The 16581-nt window shown below is 36.4% G+C and overlaps 1 protein-coding gene across 3 annotated transcripts in view; it reads right to left on the bottom strand.

Moving 5' to 3' along the window:
* LOC139449574 (protocadherin-11 X-linked-like) overlaps positions 1-16581 on the bottom strand; it is a 68456-nt gene that overhangs the window by 18498 nt on the left and 33377 nt on the right. The window contains exon 2 of one of the 3 annotated variants that reach the window (XM_071231029.1): positions 8232-8316. The gene's annotated coding sequence lies outside the window, so the exon portion shown is untranslated. Of the gene's footprint in view, positions 1-1608; positions 1636-8079; positions 8152-8231; positions 8317-16581 lie in introns of those variants that run through there. The other 2 variants (XM_071231032.1, XM_071231031.1) reach the window with 2 other exon arrangements.

Here is a 16581-nt window from a genome sequence, read left to right as displayed (position 1 = left end):
GGCCGGTCGTCCACGAGGTGACGGGGGACAATGCAGTCATTAGGATTACCAATGAGTCTTTTACAGGGCTACTAAAGCTGGGTTACATATTGACTTAATTCATGATGAATCGGGAGTAATCAATTCCATTATTTATTCTGTAAATCTGATAAGTATGTGTTGCATGATTGCAAGTCTAAAGCTTGTGTTACGAAGATACCTTTTGATGTTAATTAGGATTAAGGTCTTCCATCTCAAATGACACTGATAAGGTGGAATGAGTGTTGCACGTTCAATGTTGTGGAGATAAATGAAACATTTTCTTATTTATTTTACTAAATCTTAATGCATCTTTTAATGATTTCAAAGCTTGTTTCATATAGTCATATCTTGATATATGATATTTTAAGTTTTTTTCTAAAACTAATTACTAATAACACAAATATGAAGTGAATTGACTAAACATAATCACTAAATATCATCTTTCTCGCTAAGGCGCCATTAGTGTTAATATTTAACAAACCACATTTTTCCAAATAATGGGACAGACAATCTTTTGTTATGAATATTCATGTGCTTTCCTTAGCTTAATAAATCAAGTAAAATCTACAAAATTGTCCCTCAGTTTGACCAGTACAAAAACACCTGTGGATGAAAAGAGGATGGTAAATCTTGTAATTTGTGGTCAGTGCTGACACAGGGTCATCTCTAATGACAGCAGGACACTAAAGAGGCTGGAACCCTGTCAGATAGCAAGATGTACACCCTTTTGTTACTGTTATCAGGGTAAGCTGATCCAATATGGCTGCTATGGGGGCCATATCTGTTTCAAGAAAAGACTTTGAGGATAATGGCACTTTATTAGGGACTCTTATCTCCTTTGAAAGCAGTTTCAGATAAATTGGAGAATCTTTCAGTTCCATGATCTTTGAGTCTCCTGCCGATGTCAATAAATCAATGTATGCGATATTGAACCTGTCTGTTGAAATCCCACATCAACTCAAAAGGTTATGAAAAAAAATTGTTAAATGGGAATGTCATTTAAGATCAAAGATACTTGATTAAAAAACGCATTAACTATCTCAAGGATGTTTTTAAAAAAAGATGAAATTATTGGATGCTATCAATTGTATTTGGATGACTCAAATCAGTATCAATTGTCTTTAGTCTACACAGTCATGTGAACTTTACATTGTCACTTACAATCCACAAAAGAAAGGAAAAATGGCTACTGAAAGACATACACAGGGCATCTTCACTAACAGGTACATCAATGTTATTTTGAATCATTATGGGAAATTACACAATCTTGTTACATTTAAAATAAATGTTTGAGGACAACAATCAGTTTGCATATTCAGGTTATTGATAAATACAGAATAGACTGTCAGCTTCTATTAATGCTTTATATACAGCTACTACCAGCGACGGCTAGCTGAGAGATACAACCAGTTTGCTCCTTGCCATTAGAAACAATTCTATGCCAAACCCTATGCACAGTGCAGTAACTCAGGTGGAAACTTCTCCGAATCACCCCATCATATTGTATCAATACAGAAAAAGCTTTTATATGTTGATCTAAAAGTGTTAAATCCGAAATCCATATTGACCAAATTCAAACTTTCTTACCTTGACAGAGCTAGCAAACCATTACAGGCCATGAATGCGTGAAGGTGAGCATGGCCACACACAACCTCCCTGATATTGTCTACTCTGGACCTCTGTCCACACCAATGACTAGCCACAGACCAATGTGCAAATTGACAGAGCATTGCCACGTTAAGATAGATACATGCATGTCCTTCCCAGATGTGGAGGGAGGTGGGCCCAAATACATTAGATAGCCTTTCAAATACGGAGCTCACATGCAAATACTCAAGCACTAAAGGTTTAATTGTCAATGTGTACATCCCATTTTCGCTCTCAGCCTTGTCGACTAACTGCAAACAGTATGGATAGATCGCTATTTAAACTGGCCACCATATACATTTCTTAACAAGGTACTTATGGACAAAGACTATCAAGCAAAGAGTACAACATAAAATTTCCCATCAATGAAGGACTGTGAGAGTTTCGTGTTTTTCTCTGTGGAAAGCTGGGCTATGAGGCGTATGCAATGTGTTGCCACAATGTAAGCCTTTTTTACTGAAATGTATGAGCGTATATAATCACTGTGTGGATGACAAATATACACTGGAGATGAGAGTAAACTGTCACTGACATCGCAATGATTGGTGTTGGGAATGTCAGCAGATTTACTGTATAGTGATGACTTTTCTCATGTAACTTTCTTGTAACATATGGGGAATACCTTGGTTATTTTATGACATAAAATGAAAATAAAGAAATTTAAAAAATAATGAATATTATCCATTTAAAATAAATCAACTCTCATGCTGACAAATCCTATGTGTAAGAAACCTCTTTGTCATTTTCATACATATAGAAACTTGAATAGTAATTTTACAGTGAAAAATAAAATTACTAATAAACTATTTATATATGTGTTGAGGTAAAGAATTGTGGTTACTTCAGGGTTTGAAGAATAATGTGGAGAATCTAAGCAAAGGGAAAATAGGATTTATGTCACGTTATTTCAGTTTGCGATAAACATACATAAACTGTTTTCCCAAGTTGACTGTAAACAGATTGTTTCACATAGTTACGTGTGAGAGAACCGCAGATTGACACTGTACCACAGCTCATCATCACCCTACCACACAAAGAAAACAATATAATCTCCCTGTAAGTGGGGACCTTGGTAAGAAAAGCGTGAAAGGTGAGGACAGTTCAGTGATTTCCTGTAATGTTCCCCTGAGGAGGGTTTCAACAGTTTCAACTTATCAGATCTCTCGCTATCTGAGACAGGGACAATGGCCTCCTCCCCACCCCAGGGCTGAGTCAAGTTGGTGGTATATTGTCATACCCTGGGGGTGGAGATGGTAGCCATATTCCACCACATCCAAGGTAACATCAGGGTAGGTAATTAGACCAAAATCTTAGAAAACAAACTTTATTTATTCTATGATGTATGAATTTTCTCCTTTTTAGGCCATCCAATTTTATTTCTTGAATTACAGTTTGCTGGCCATGAATTGTTAGAAAAAAAGTGTAAATAAATAAATAAATAAATAAATAATTAAATAATTAAATAAATAAATAAATAAATAAATAAATAAATAAATAAATAAATAAATAAATAAATAAATAAATAATTTTTTGAACCATGTAAAAATATATATATTTTTAACTTACAAACTTAGTCTTGGTTTGTGAAGTTCATGTGCAACTCCTGCAAATAGTCAAGTAACTGGACAAACAGAAAGAATAAGAATTGTCTGAAGCAGGTTGTGTTGGTTTGCACTATTTCAGTAAATAAAACATAACAAGTCATTTGATAGCTGTGTTTTCAGGGCCCAGTTTGTTTTTATTCTTACCCTGAATACATTCAAATAATTACCATTCTATGTGCTCCAAAGAAATGACACTTTTCTTAGGAATGATATACCCTTAATACATTCTGACTTGAATATAGATATACTTGTAGGCTAACACTGCTGCTTCTAAAGTTCAGACAACATATGAGTGTTGAGGTAAACCAATGGTTTGGTTGCTGCAAGTGTGATTATCAGCTATTTAATATCAATTATTAAATTTGATGGCCATCTGACACTTCAGGGCCTCTCAGTAACCCACATTGTCTTACATGGCTTGAAGGGGGGTTTGCGTGGTTTGGCATGATGGGGCAGGGGAATCTACAGTATTGATTTCAGGAATCCTCTGCTACAATTGCTGTTTTGTACCAGCGAAAACAATCTTATATTTCATGATTGAAAAAAGCACCACTTATGCAAGATATTTTGGGTTCATATGGTTCAAATTTGTAAGTTTGTTTAATGAATGTCTGCCTTTTGTAGAAGAGTCATTTGGCAGAGGTAAAATTGATTACTAAATTTAGATAGAAATAACATGCAATGAATTTCAAACAGATTGTTAATCAACAAACAAATAAATTAAATGCCATTAATCAGAATGAAATTGACATTTCTGCATCTCATACAGTGTGACTGTCTATCACTCAAACATACACTTGCATGATTAAATGTTGAAATTTACATGAAATTGATCAGCTAAACAGTACATAGAAGAAACTTTTTCAGATTTGTTTTTTTGTCAAGCCAAATGTAAATGTACTTTCTATCCAGAATTTCGGATAATGAAAGAAGTGTATAATTTGGACCCAGGCCTGCACTTCCCCCTGCGTCTGCCGGCGGGAACAACTATTGCTGGTTTGACAAACATTGACAGGGAAGAGAGGGATCTGGCCTTGGCACCGACTTGAGACAAGAAGAGGTTTTACAACAAGGAAACCACAAAAAAACAGTGGTTGTCCTTTTTTTAATTGGGGGTATCCAGAACTAAGGTGAGGCAGTGGGAGCATCAACATAGCCAAACATCAGGATTGCATGGCAGGGTTTTCAAAGACTCATCAAAGAAAACAGTTTCATTTTCCATAGTACTTCTCATCTAAGTTGAATTTAATCAAAGTATGTCTGATAGTGAAGTTGTTTTAGCATTAATCATCAAACATCTCAATGATTAATATCATTGATACAAATAAATTATCTTAAAAGAAAAATGCATTGCCATTTCTGTATCAAAATTCATTAATAATAAAGCCAGATTCACATAAAATCATTTACACAAACAATTAATATGCTGATAAGGAGCAATGGGATATGGCAGACAATAATTGAAGCATTTGGTTGTTGAAGAAGATGTTATTATCTTGAATTCTTCTCATCGACAAGCTCTTGTAGTGGTTAGATATGTGATCAGCATGATATCTGATAATACGAGGAAGACCCTGCCTCCTTACCTGCTGCCCAACTCACGTCTATCTCCACTGTGTGCAACTCTCTCAAATAAACACATGGAAATAAGTTCCGTTAAGTTCATCAAAACTTGATCTAAATAACTTGTCTTCCATAGTGATTCTCAGGGACAACCGCTGACATGCTGCTGTTCCTCATCTCCCTTCACAAGGAAGGTTTCTGCTGCATGGAAGGGGAGACATTTAAGCCTGGTGTTCATGTCATGTAAACATAGTATGGGGCTACGTTGATACATGACACTGTTGATAACAGGTTAAAGTGAAACATACATATGTACATTTCGACTTCCCTGATAAAACACAGATAACATACTAACAAGTCTCCACTTTCCTTCACTACGAAACATTTGACAGCAATAATTTAATTATCTCATGTTATATTTTGGAGAAATTAATATATATTTGCCAATAAATATATTAATATTGATATTCACTTTCATGAGATTATTAAAATGTCTGATGTCATAACTGTAAAAAAATCCAATTTGGGGGAATGAGCATAGCTCTTGGAATATGATAATATGAAATGCAATAAATTGTAGAGGCAAGATTTGAAGACATGTTTTCCGGCCCGGAGCGGGACAATGATTTGTTGGTGGCATCTGACATGCACACCGCCCAGTAGGAAATGGGGCTGTTGTATTTCAATTTCTAGCATGTGTTTTTCTTACAAAGGCATAGAAAACAATTGAGTATCTATGTCAGGCATAATGATACAAAGTGCACTAAGGTGGCAAAGGTAAAACAAATGCTTAGAGATTATGAAATTCAACATACATACTTCTTTGTTAAAAAAACCTGCCATTTAACAAATACATACAAGTTTCATATGGTTTCATGTCTTTTGATGATGTCGAGAAAGTTTATTTTGTCTCTATCTGAAATGACTTTTTTATTGGCCCAAACCTGTCTTAATATTTTAAAACAATGTAATGTCTGTCTGTCTGTCTGTCTGTCTGTCTGTCTGTCTGACCCACCTCACTAAAGAAGCTGCACCCTTTCCCAGGTTGACATATGTCCCAGCAATATATGTGAACAAATATCAATTTGAACTGTTTGATTGGCAAATTTAGAACTTGGTAAGTAACAGTAAAGACAAAATATTTTGTGGACAACTTCTATTATGAAGCAACATTTTGGTATGGATCCTCATACCGTTGTCAAGCAGGAGTGACACAGTATGAGGATGTATACTGAAACGTTGCATCACAATAGAATGAAGAAGTTGTCATCCATAAAATATGTTGTCTTTACAAATACCAATATGTATTCACATTATTTATTCCTGGCAATATACAGGAATCACATTACACTATATATCAATGTGTCCTGGCTGAATACACACACAAAAATATAATGTTCTTTACACTTTGTCCTTTGTTATTTTAAACAGCATGACGGGATATATTCAAGAAAAGTGTATATTTCCTGTCAATTTGAAGACTATTTCTGGCGGTATGACAAGAAAGCACTGCCAGAGAACATGTATAAATAATGGTAAACCAATACACATGTACAACCAGGCATCTGGGCACTGAGATCCTTGACAAGATGTCTGATGCTCAACAAATTTCTGATCAACAAGATTACTCGATATATGTAACATTTTCAAATACAAATTATTAACAATTTCATATGTTTTTAACAAGGGTATTAACTTCCTCAGAAAATAACGAAGAAAAGTGACATCATTTTCACATAAATATACACAGAAGAGAGACAGTCTAACAAATGAAAAATGAAACTCACAAGATATGTGAAATCCACAGGTAACTATTGCAGTACTGAGCGGTCAGGTGAGATGCCAACACACTGTAAGATATTGGACAGTCGGCTCGCCACATCCTTTGTTAATGTTGTCAAGATGGAACAAGTAACAGGCCAGGATACCCCTACCACAACGTAGCTGAATAATTAATGGCTGCTGAATCATTTGCATATTGGCATTATGAATATTTGATGTGAGGCAGTGTGTAAACTGTTCCCATCTCTAGTTTCAGAAGGTGACAAGCAGGCAGGGCAGATTGCACTGAACCTGTAGTGTGCCTGTACAGCCTGACAGTAGACAGTACTGGAGGGTAACAAGTGGCCCAATGTTCATCGCACCCTGACGCTACATTATCACATTTCTCTCCCTGGAAACCTGCCTCATATCAACCATATGTTGACGGGAACACTAAAGAAATATTCACTTCGGAAGAAATCTACATCCATAATAACATTCATTTGAATAGAAAGTTTCATCACAGTATGATGACAAACATGTTCGAGATAGATAATTGTTTGATTTAAGGTGATTTCTAAAACATGTATCTCTATATGAATGCAACTATGAAAAGGTTAAATATGAATAGCATTGCTGAAAAGATCTCACCTTTCATACCCATGAATATTACATACCATTCAAAAATCATTTTTTTGAATTTTGAATAAAAAGTAATCATTTATATTTTATTTATAAGTGGATTTCAGAAGTCTTAGTTAATTACTAACTTTTGTCAAATATAAAATCTTTTTGTCAAATTGCAACCTTCATTTCATTTTCAGGGACCATCGATCAAGGCTGAGAGATGAGTCCCATCAGCACAAGCAGAAAAAGACAAGTAGGATATATACATTGGAGGGGGTGGGGGTATATTGACATGGTGGTGTTGATAGATAGATTATGGCGACAGGGATTTAATGTCTCTACTAGACGACAGCAAGCACTCATCAATCAACATTACTAGATGAAGGTAATGATCATTGCCAAAAATATTTCTTTTTCTTATATTTAGCTAAGACTACTATGTATGGATATGTATTTACCTTTTATACCTTTGTAAATGGCACTATATGGCTGTCCCTATTTGAATCATTCTACTAACTAATAAGTTTGTCTTTGCATGAGACATGTTTTATGTTTTATATGAAATACTATTTCCTTTAATTATGATGATATCAATAATGTCTATCAAAATAACTATAATAACATACAAGCAAATGTATTCATCATGTACAGATCCTTTGAACAAAATCTGAAAAATAATTTTCAAACATATAAATAACAGTAAAAAGTACCTTAGTAAAATACTAGCCCAACTAGCAAGATTTCCCAACACCCCTTACAATGAACCCATTTTCAAATGTGTCTACAATGATCCCTACTGTATCCCTCATGAAAGGAAGTCCCAGCTTAATTAATACATGGAGTGAAATAAGCTTACCATTTCCATGTGCGCTGTACAGGAATCTGCCACTTAATGAGAAGCAAGCATGCAATCAGCGACAGTTGTCAGAAATTCACGCCAGGAAATGAGTGTCCAAGTGTAAGGTACATCGCTACATACTACAACAGTTCTGTCATGTGTGTCCTCACCTGTGCCGTTGCTAAAGACGTCGCCGCATCTCTGCATCACCTGCTGTCATGTTCGAGTGCAGCCCACGCCTCGCTGATAGCCGCTCTGTAAGAGACGAGCAAAACCTTTCAGCAAGAGAACACTACTTCCTGGGCTGGCCCCACTGTAGAGACAACTCCCTTGTCTTGTAGCCAGCCAAAGACAAGAGTGTGTAATGTTGCAATAAATACATCCTCACTATAACAACTAAGCTGAAATGAACATTATATATGTTAAATTTGAAACACACTTTGAAATAGAGATCGTAATCAGTTGCTATGCCAACAGATACTGACATAACCTGACATATGTGAGATAAAGATTAAAATGTACATGTCCTTATAGTGAAGGTATTGAAATCGATTTCTACTTGTAGACTCAGGTAGTAGTGGCTGTATTCAACTTGTAGCCAGGGGATTTTAAGGTAAATTCATGAAATACTGTCAGATTCTCCTGGTCAGACCCCACTGAATCGTGGTGCCTTAAAGAGATTACCGTATACTAGTGTAGGTACATGCATTCACACACAGCTCACCACCACCCAGTACTGTTGGCATTTGTCACACAAAAAGGGATAGATCTATTAGATGTAACCAATGGAAACAATTGTTCCATATTGACAGGAAGCAAGTGAAACAACTAAAGCATGCCAGACAGTGGGACTTTGTTGTTGCCAAGTGAAATCAAAATCAGACTGACAGTTGATTAATGAATCAAAGCACTTGCACAGTGTCCTCACCTGCTAATTGTCATATTAAAACCAGAAACCCTTACCACAGAACCTTGATATTTTCTTTGTCAAAATAAACCAACAACACTTCTTTTACAATTCAATGTTTTTTAAGAGTACCGGTAAGTAGTATTTTGAAATAAGATTCCAGTCCGGGTTCAGATCAAACGTTGGTTCTTCATTTGGGTGAAGTAAACTTACATCAATAAGAAAATAGAAGAAATATTAGAGACAATTAAGTATGGGTAAACACACCTTAGAAGTATGGGGAAATGTACCATAGAAGTATGGAGAAATGTACCATAGAAGTATGGGTAGGTTGTGTTTGAGATGTTGGCCCTACAGAAGATCTCTATCAAACTGATGTCTTACCTGAGATGTTCAAGCTGATGACATCAGCAGTAATGAAGGCACCAAGACAAACCCAGTCCAATCTATCTGTGATTGATTCCTCCAGCCTCCATCAACCAACCTAACATATACTTTATCTCCCAATTAACTATCACTGTCATGTGACTAAGTTCAATCTCCTTAGCATCTGCTTTCTTCTCTGTGGGAGAAATTATTTCACAAACAGAAACTTGCCTCAACTATTGTACTGCCAGCACTCAGTAATCAGGTTAAAGACAGCTGTTGATTTAATCCCAAGATGAAAGAGTGAAACATTGGCCACTCTGACGTTCTACTTTCACAGGTATATTGTTTTCCAATCACCGTCTACTGTCTCCCCATCTGCCCTTTTAACAGCTTAACACTCTGGGGTGAACTTGATAAAAAACACTTTTTCCACATTGTGAAGTAAACAAACACATGACTGTCTTCAAAGGAACCAGAGAGGTTTCCATAAACTGAAACTGGATTAATGAAATGTTTAGTTTTAAGTGTTGAAGAGGAATTGTAATCAACCTAAAGTCTAGCCGTGTGTTAATTAGGCCACAAAGAGTGGCCAGATAGCAGAACAATGGTCTTTAAATCCTGTGTGACCCAAGGTCTGTTAAACAATGACCTATCACAACACACTTAGTTTTAATGAGTTTAAAAGCAAATGTGGCAATTATTCATGTGAGATGTTTGAGGAGAGATAAATATTTGACATTTCCCAAGTGTACTTCACTGCTTTGGTATATTTGATTGATGAAGTCATTGTTTTCACTGAAGCACTTCAAGTAAATATTCCACTTCCTTTGATGTACAAAATGGAAGTCGGAAGTACTTTTGTCAACTTTGAAAAAACACATTCAAAAGTACACTTTAAAAACAAATCTTCTGGTATCTTTTAAATATAAAAATCAATTATGAATATGTTTTTTTCTATCAAAACAACTAATAATTAACTACCAGTGAATTATTCTACAAGTAAAGTTTAATTAATAATAACAGTAGTAATGAATAGAATTGTTTAATGAAACTATTATATTGATCACCAATATTAATCTCACTTATTGTAACATTGACCGATTACATACCATTATAATTGCATCAGGTCCTTAAAACCACAGCCTTTTCTGATGATAATGAACATAAAACTCAGTCAAATGGAAATCCTACCAGGCGCCACCAGGTGCTCAACCATGAACAGTTTGAACATGTTGCTCACCCATAGAAATATGTTTCAGCTGATGTGTTTGTGTTCAAATTGTGGCACTCTTTGTATAAAGTGTTGTTTCTACTGTCATGAGAGTGGGCACAGAAGTGCTCATTAACTTGACATCTTTAATTACAGTCTTCTTTCTGGATGTTTTACAATTGACATATTCTAATCTTTAAAAAAAACTGACTTTATGACACTAAAAGGAATTTTGAGAAATAATTTATATTAAAATTAATGTTGACAATTCCTTTCTTTGTCGTCTGTAAACTCTAGACATGTGAGTGACAAGACTCTGACAGCACTTTCATATCATGGTTTATTATTTTCTTGTGAAATATTTATATCAATTACTTTGTTTTATTGAAAATTGATAGAAAATATCTGCTAGGCTGAGGTTAACTTGACCTGTGGCTTTTGACTTTCATTTACTGTGTTGGCAATGTGCAGCTTTTTGCTTTGTAGTGGGGCAAAGAAGTGACATGTTCTCCAACTCCTAAATTTGTTTCCCTCCCAGGCATATATGGTATTTTATTAACATCACTAGAACAAATGAGATCTCAACATTCGGACATGGAGGTAAGGACATTTGTCACACTCTAAAGCCAAAATGTTTGTTTGTCTCAAACTGACATGGTCAAATTCTAAAAGCAATTAAATGACTTTAAGCTTCACTCTTGAAAACAATTGTGATGAAAATCTACAAAAGTCTACATTGTTTTCTAGCTGAAAAAAATATACTAACAAAGAAACAATATTTTGCTGTTTAAGCGATGGCATCTGCAGTGACAGTTGGACAACTGCTTTTGTTTTTCATGACAAAAGTAATTTTATCTTGAGAGGGACTAAGACAATTTTAAAAATTCATGCCGGTTCATCTTAAGCATCTTACTTGTTCAAGCATGACTGGCTAAGGCTGCAACTTTGGATGACAAGTCACTTGTAACTACTGAAGCAGAACCATTCTTAATTTATAGCATCCAAATCAATCTAGTTATTCACAAGGCAGCTCTGTGTGTTCATCAGTTCTTGGGTAAGCTGAAGCTGGGTTTGTAAAGGTTGTGTAGATGACATCGCTCATTCTCACCTCTCAACAAGGTGTTAATTGTCTCGTCACAGTTACATTCTTCTGGTCTAATTGTGTCTCATCAATAAAGCATGCACTGGTGCGGAAATAAACTCCCACTTGGAAAACATGTTGAGACAATACCATTGCAAAACAATATTTGTAAAAATTTAAGAAATAAATGACTTTGAAATCGATTTTTTAGATCATCCATATTGCAACAATTGAAAGAGGATTGAAAATTGAAAACAAAAGTTTTAACAGCAAGGACCATGCAAAGAGCAGATCAGTGCAAACTTGCTTTGCATCATCTTGGCCTTCAGAGTGGAGTGAGTGTCGCTTCACACAGCAGTCATGAAACTCCAAGCCATATCATGCCAGCCTCTAAATAATCAAGTCGCTGGTTACTTGAAGCATGTGCAGTAATCTCCACCATGAGGGTATGATGACACAGCCAGGTCACCCAGCCTGACCATCGGATCCCCATTCAGTCTTACAACAAACAACATGAGGAACTGAAGGCCTATCTTCACCTGGAATCCCTAGAGGGATTGTTTTAATAAAAACAGACTTTCATAACTATTTGGTCAAGCATATTGGCTGTATAAATCATTTTGACAAACAAACACATCAGGAATTCCCCATAAATATATATTGTTACACTGTATGTCCTATGAGATGGAAGACTGGAAGGCCACAGACTGGGAAGTGCATGGGTCTCATCTTCACATCCTAGTTACCAGGCTCCGGGCTGATACTCACACGCTACATCAACTGATGCTAACAGATGGTTCAAGTGTGACCAACATTTGTCTCTCCTCTCTCAGACACCCATTAAATCCATTAATTTTCTCACCTTCTCACAAGTGATTTTGCAATCCTCTCACTGCACGCTATGTCTCTTGTTAGATAAGATATGACCCAATCTCCTAATCCTTTATTTACACAATCAGTCATCCTCCAATATTGGCTAACACCATTCATGTTCAAGTAGCTATATCAATGCAATTCCCCTGTCTGTCAAATAGGCACTTGTTAATTACCATGTCTATTCTAGTATATTCTATTCACACACGTTTTCTATAGGCTGGTGCACACTTGATGCTTGATGAAGATGTGCATATATCAAGTGTATGGCATGATAGGACCATGTCAAAGGTCCATACAAGTATCAGGTCTTGTATCGGATCAAGGTTTCAGGGTTTCAAGCTGTTTGAAGGATGTAAACTACAATCATTTGCAAAATGATGGCTCCTGAAATTGTTTTAGATTTGACAATAAAATGCAAATCAATACACCAGTTGATGTTGTCTTCAACTTTGATTCCACACATTTGTCAGAGTCTACACAGAACACTACTGTGTCCACCAATGCCTTCCCAAGTTAAAACCTGGTTGTTTTCATTCATTAAATGTAAGTTACTATGAAAGTTAACAATAAAATTTAACCACCTATGTTTTGTAAACCATTTTGTAAACCGACATAAAAAATACAGAATAATGCTAGCTTTGTAAAGAACAGACTCTACAACATCTATTTGACACTGTCGACCTAACTGAAACAGTTATGGTTCATGTGAGCAACCCGGGGAAGGCATTTACACCTTCTCCACATGGTCCACTGCACCTTGATATCTAGATGACAAATGGTGATGGATTGATGTTGACAGGCCTCGGGTGTGGCGGGATGCTGGAATAGGTACGTCTTGTGTCAGAAAGGCAATTATTCATAACGTGTGACATACACAATGTAAACTGTATGAAGTGATGATCTGTGACAGTTTCATAATAATGGATCCAATGAAAAAAGGTCTTTAAAAGACAGCCACAAACTGTTGGAGAAAAATGTCACCAAACTGTGTTCACTTAATCAACATGTATTGTAGTGTCAGTATTCAAGTATATTATTCTTACAAAGTCAGTATGTAAAGACATTAGATATGTATTTCATTTGTAATGTTCAACATATACATTTCTGCAGAGTTGTTTACGAAAGAAATCTGAAAAATTTAGAAATTTGTTTTGCACTTTTTCTGCGTGGCCAGGTGCAATGTGTATCGATGTCAAGGTAGGGGTCAGTGCTGACCCATTGACCTACAAGGGGGCATTGTCAACTCCCCTGACTTTGTGTCACCTTCCCCTCTTCAACAGGATTACTACAAAGTGCCACCTCTCCAGTCAGCCTGCACAACACAAGTTGCCTCTCATAGCCACTCCGTTTCAATGCCAAATCTCATTAAATTCTACAGAACACATTTTCCATTTACCATTCCCACACTGGTCAGATTGGTGGTCAAAGGGCTGTGGTCACTGTGACCTCTGCACTGACCACCACTTGGACAAACTCTTCAGGTTACTTTGATTCCACTTAACACTGGGCTGCACCCACTTTCCATCAATTACACCCTCCATGCAGCCATTGAGAACAGTTCTTGGGACTGTGTTGCCAGTGTGGCGAGTACTGCCAACATGGGCTCCTTTCAATAACTAGTCCCTGCACATGTTAAGGAGACAAACAAGGGTTCTAGTAGCATGGGTCAAGACCAACAAGGGTTTTAGTTTTCCTGAGGTCAAGGCGATGAAAACATTCAGTTTAGAAACAATTCTAAAAATATATAAAATAACTGGTTATCCTTTATTCTCTTTTATGATTTTTTTATCATATACTATACAAATTACATACAAGACTTGGGTAGAAACATTCATACTATTTGTGTCGTTAATAATTGTGTGTTTCCTTGTAGAATGAGTTTTACTTACCCTTATACATAACTATATTTCAAGGAGTTATGTTATGTTAATCTGGACATCATTCAGAGAGGACTAAAGTTATGTTAATCTGGACATCATCCAGACAAGAGTAAAGTTATGTTAATCTGGACATCATTCATATGGGAGTAAAGTTATGTTAATCTGGCCATCATCCAGACAAGAGTAAAGTTATGTTAATCTGGACATCATCCAGACAGGAGTAAAGTTATGTTAATCTGGACATCATTCGGATGGGAGTCAAGTTATGTTAATCTGGACATCATCCAGACAGGAGTAAAGTTATGTTAATCTGGACATCATCCAGACAGGAGTAAAGTTATGTTAATCTGGACATCATTCGGATGGGAGTCAAGTTATGTTAATCTGGACATCATCCAGACAGGAGTAAAGTTATGTTAATCTGGACATCATCCAGACAGGAGTAAAGTTATGTTAATCTGGACATCATCCAGAGAGGACTAAAGTTATGTTAATCTGGACATCATCCAGACAGGAGTTAAGTTATGTTAATCTAGACATCATCCAGACAGGACTAAAGTTATGTTAATCTGGACATCATTCAGACAGGACTAAAGTTATGTTAATCTGGACATCATTCAGACAGGAGTAAAGTTATGTTAATCTGAACATCATCCAGACAGGAGTAAAGTTATGTTAATCTGGACATCATCCAGACAGGAGTAAAGTTATGTTAATCTGGACATCATCCAGAGAGGACTAAAGTTATGTTAATCTGAACATCATCCAGACAGGAGTAAAGTTATGTTTATCTGGACATCATCCAGACAGGAGTAAAGTTATGTTAATCTGAACATCATTCAGAGCGGACTAAAGTTATGTTAATCTGGACATCATTCAGACAGGACTAAAGTTATGTTAATCTGGACACCATCCAGATAGGGGTAAAGTTATGTTAATCTGGACATCATTCAGACAGGAGTCAAGTTATGTTAATCTGGACATCATCCAGACAGGAGTAAAATAATTCTTATCTAAGTTTTCTCAGACTAACATCTAGTCTCTGAAATAAACATATTTTACAGAAAAAACAGTAACTGTTGTTAAATTATAGCTATAAAATATATCTTGACTTGCATGGGTTGTATTGGATATATTTGTTTCAGGGTCTATTATGACAGACTAAAGTGTTTTTCACAACCCATGAATATGAAAGTTTATACAAATACACATATTAATAAACAAATGGCAAAGCTTTATCAACCATATATCCTAAAGAATTGTTTTTATGTTTCATTTTCTACAAATCTTTGTTGTTTAATCAAGACTTCACACTGAAATTGTACTCATCTGGAATTCAACAAGCAGTTAACCTCTGTTACGGTTCACATATGAATGATTCTTTACCCTGAAGTGAGGAGTCCAGCCACACAGGAAGTTTATCAACATGGTTCCCACTGAGAAGCCGACACTGATCATCGGATCTCCATCACACACTTCCCACTAAGAAATCTCATTAAAACTTTTCAAAACTTTTTGACTCAGCTGGCCCGGAGAAGCTGAGTGAGGGAGCTGATAGATGAAGGAGGTAACTCTCTGCTATCAAGACCTCATCACAAAGGCCTGACTCCTTCACAGAACCAGAAACTATAGAACCCTAATTGAAGCAGCCATCTTGAATCCCTCCTGGCAAGATCCTTTCTGTCCCTGTCACCTCCAGTCTAAAGAAATCCAGCTTGAAAAACTTCACGAGTTTGATTGAGCTAATGAAATTGAAAGGTGACTTGCATGAGAAGGCCCACAATTAGACAGATTGCATATGTCTTTTATATTCCCAGCATGCACCAGGGTAATCAGGGGTAGGGCAGGAAGGGGGAGGGGCTGTACTGCTGGGGGAGGGGAGGGGGACTTAGGCTTGTAAGTGGACATAATGTCTGTGATTGACCTTTAATGGAGTATGAAGCATGCTGGCAGAAGACCAACATCTGCTCCAATCTACAAGGGTCATTCTGATGACCTAGGTCAATTGCTCGTACATTTCAACTTGACTGTATTCGCTGTGAACCATTGCTATTGTCTTTGGGACCTTGCTTTATGTGCTTAAACATGGAGGTAATGTTAGCCTAAACACTGCAGGAGTAACAGGGCAGAAGTATATCTGTGCATTCAGTGGCACTTATTCAAGGACCAACCCTAGGGTGACAAACAGTCCACACTT

The sequence above is a fragment of the Haliotis cracherodii genome, unplaced genomic scaffold (assembly GCF_022045235.1).
Source record: "Haliotis cracherodii isolate W230 unplaced genomic scaffold, xgHalCrac1.p SCAF_8, whole genome shotgun sequence".
In the NCBI taxonomy this organism is placed as follows: domain Eukaryota; kingdom Metazoa; phylum Mollusca; class Gastropoda; order Lepetellida; family Haliotidae; genus Haliotis; species Haliotis cracherodii.
Note: the sequence above shows the minus strand (reverse complement) of the source record. Positions and strands in the feature narration are given on the sequence as shown.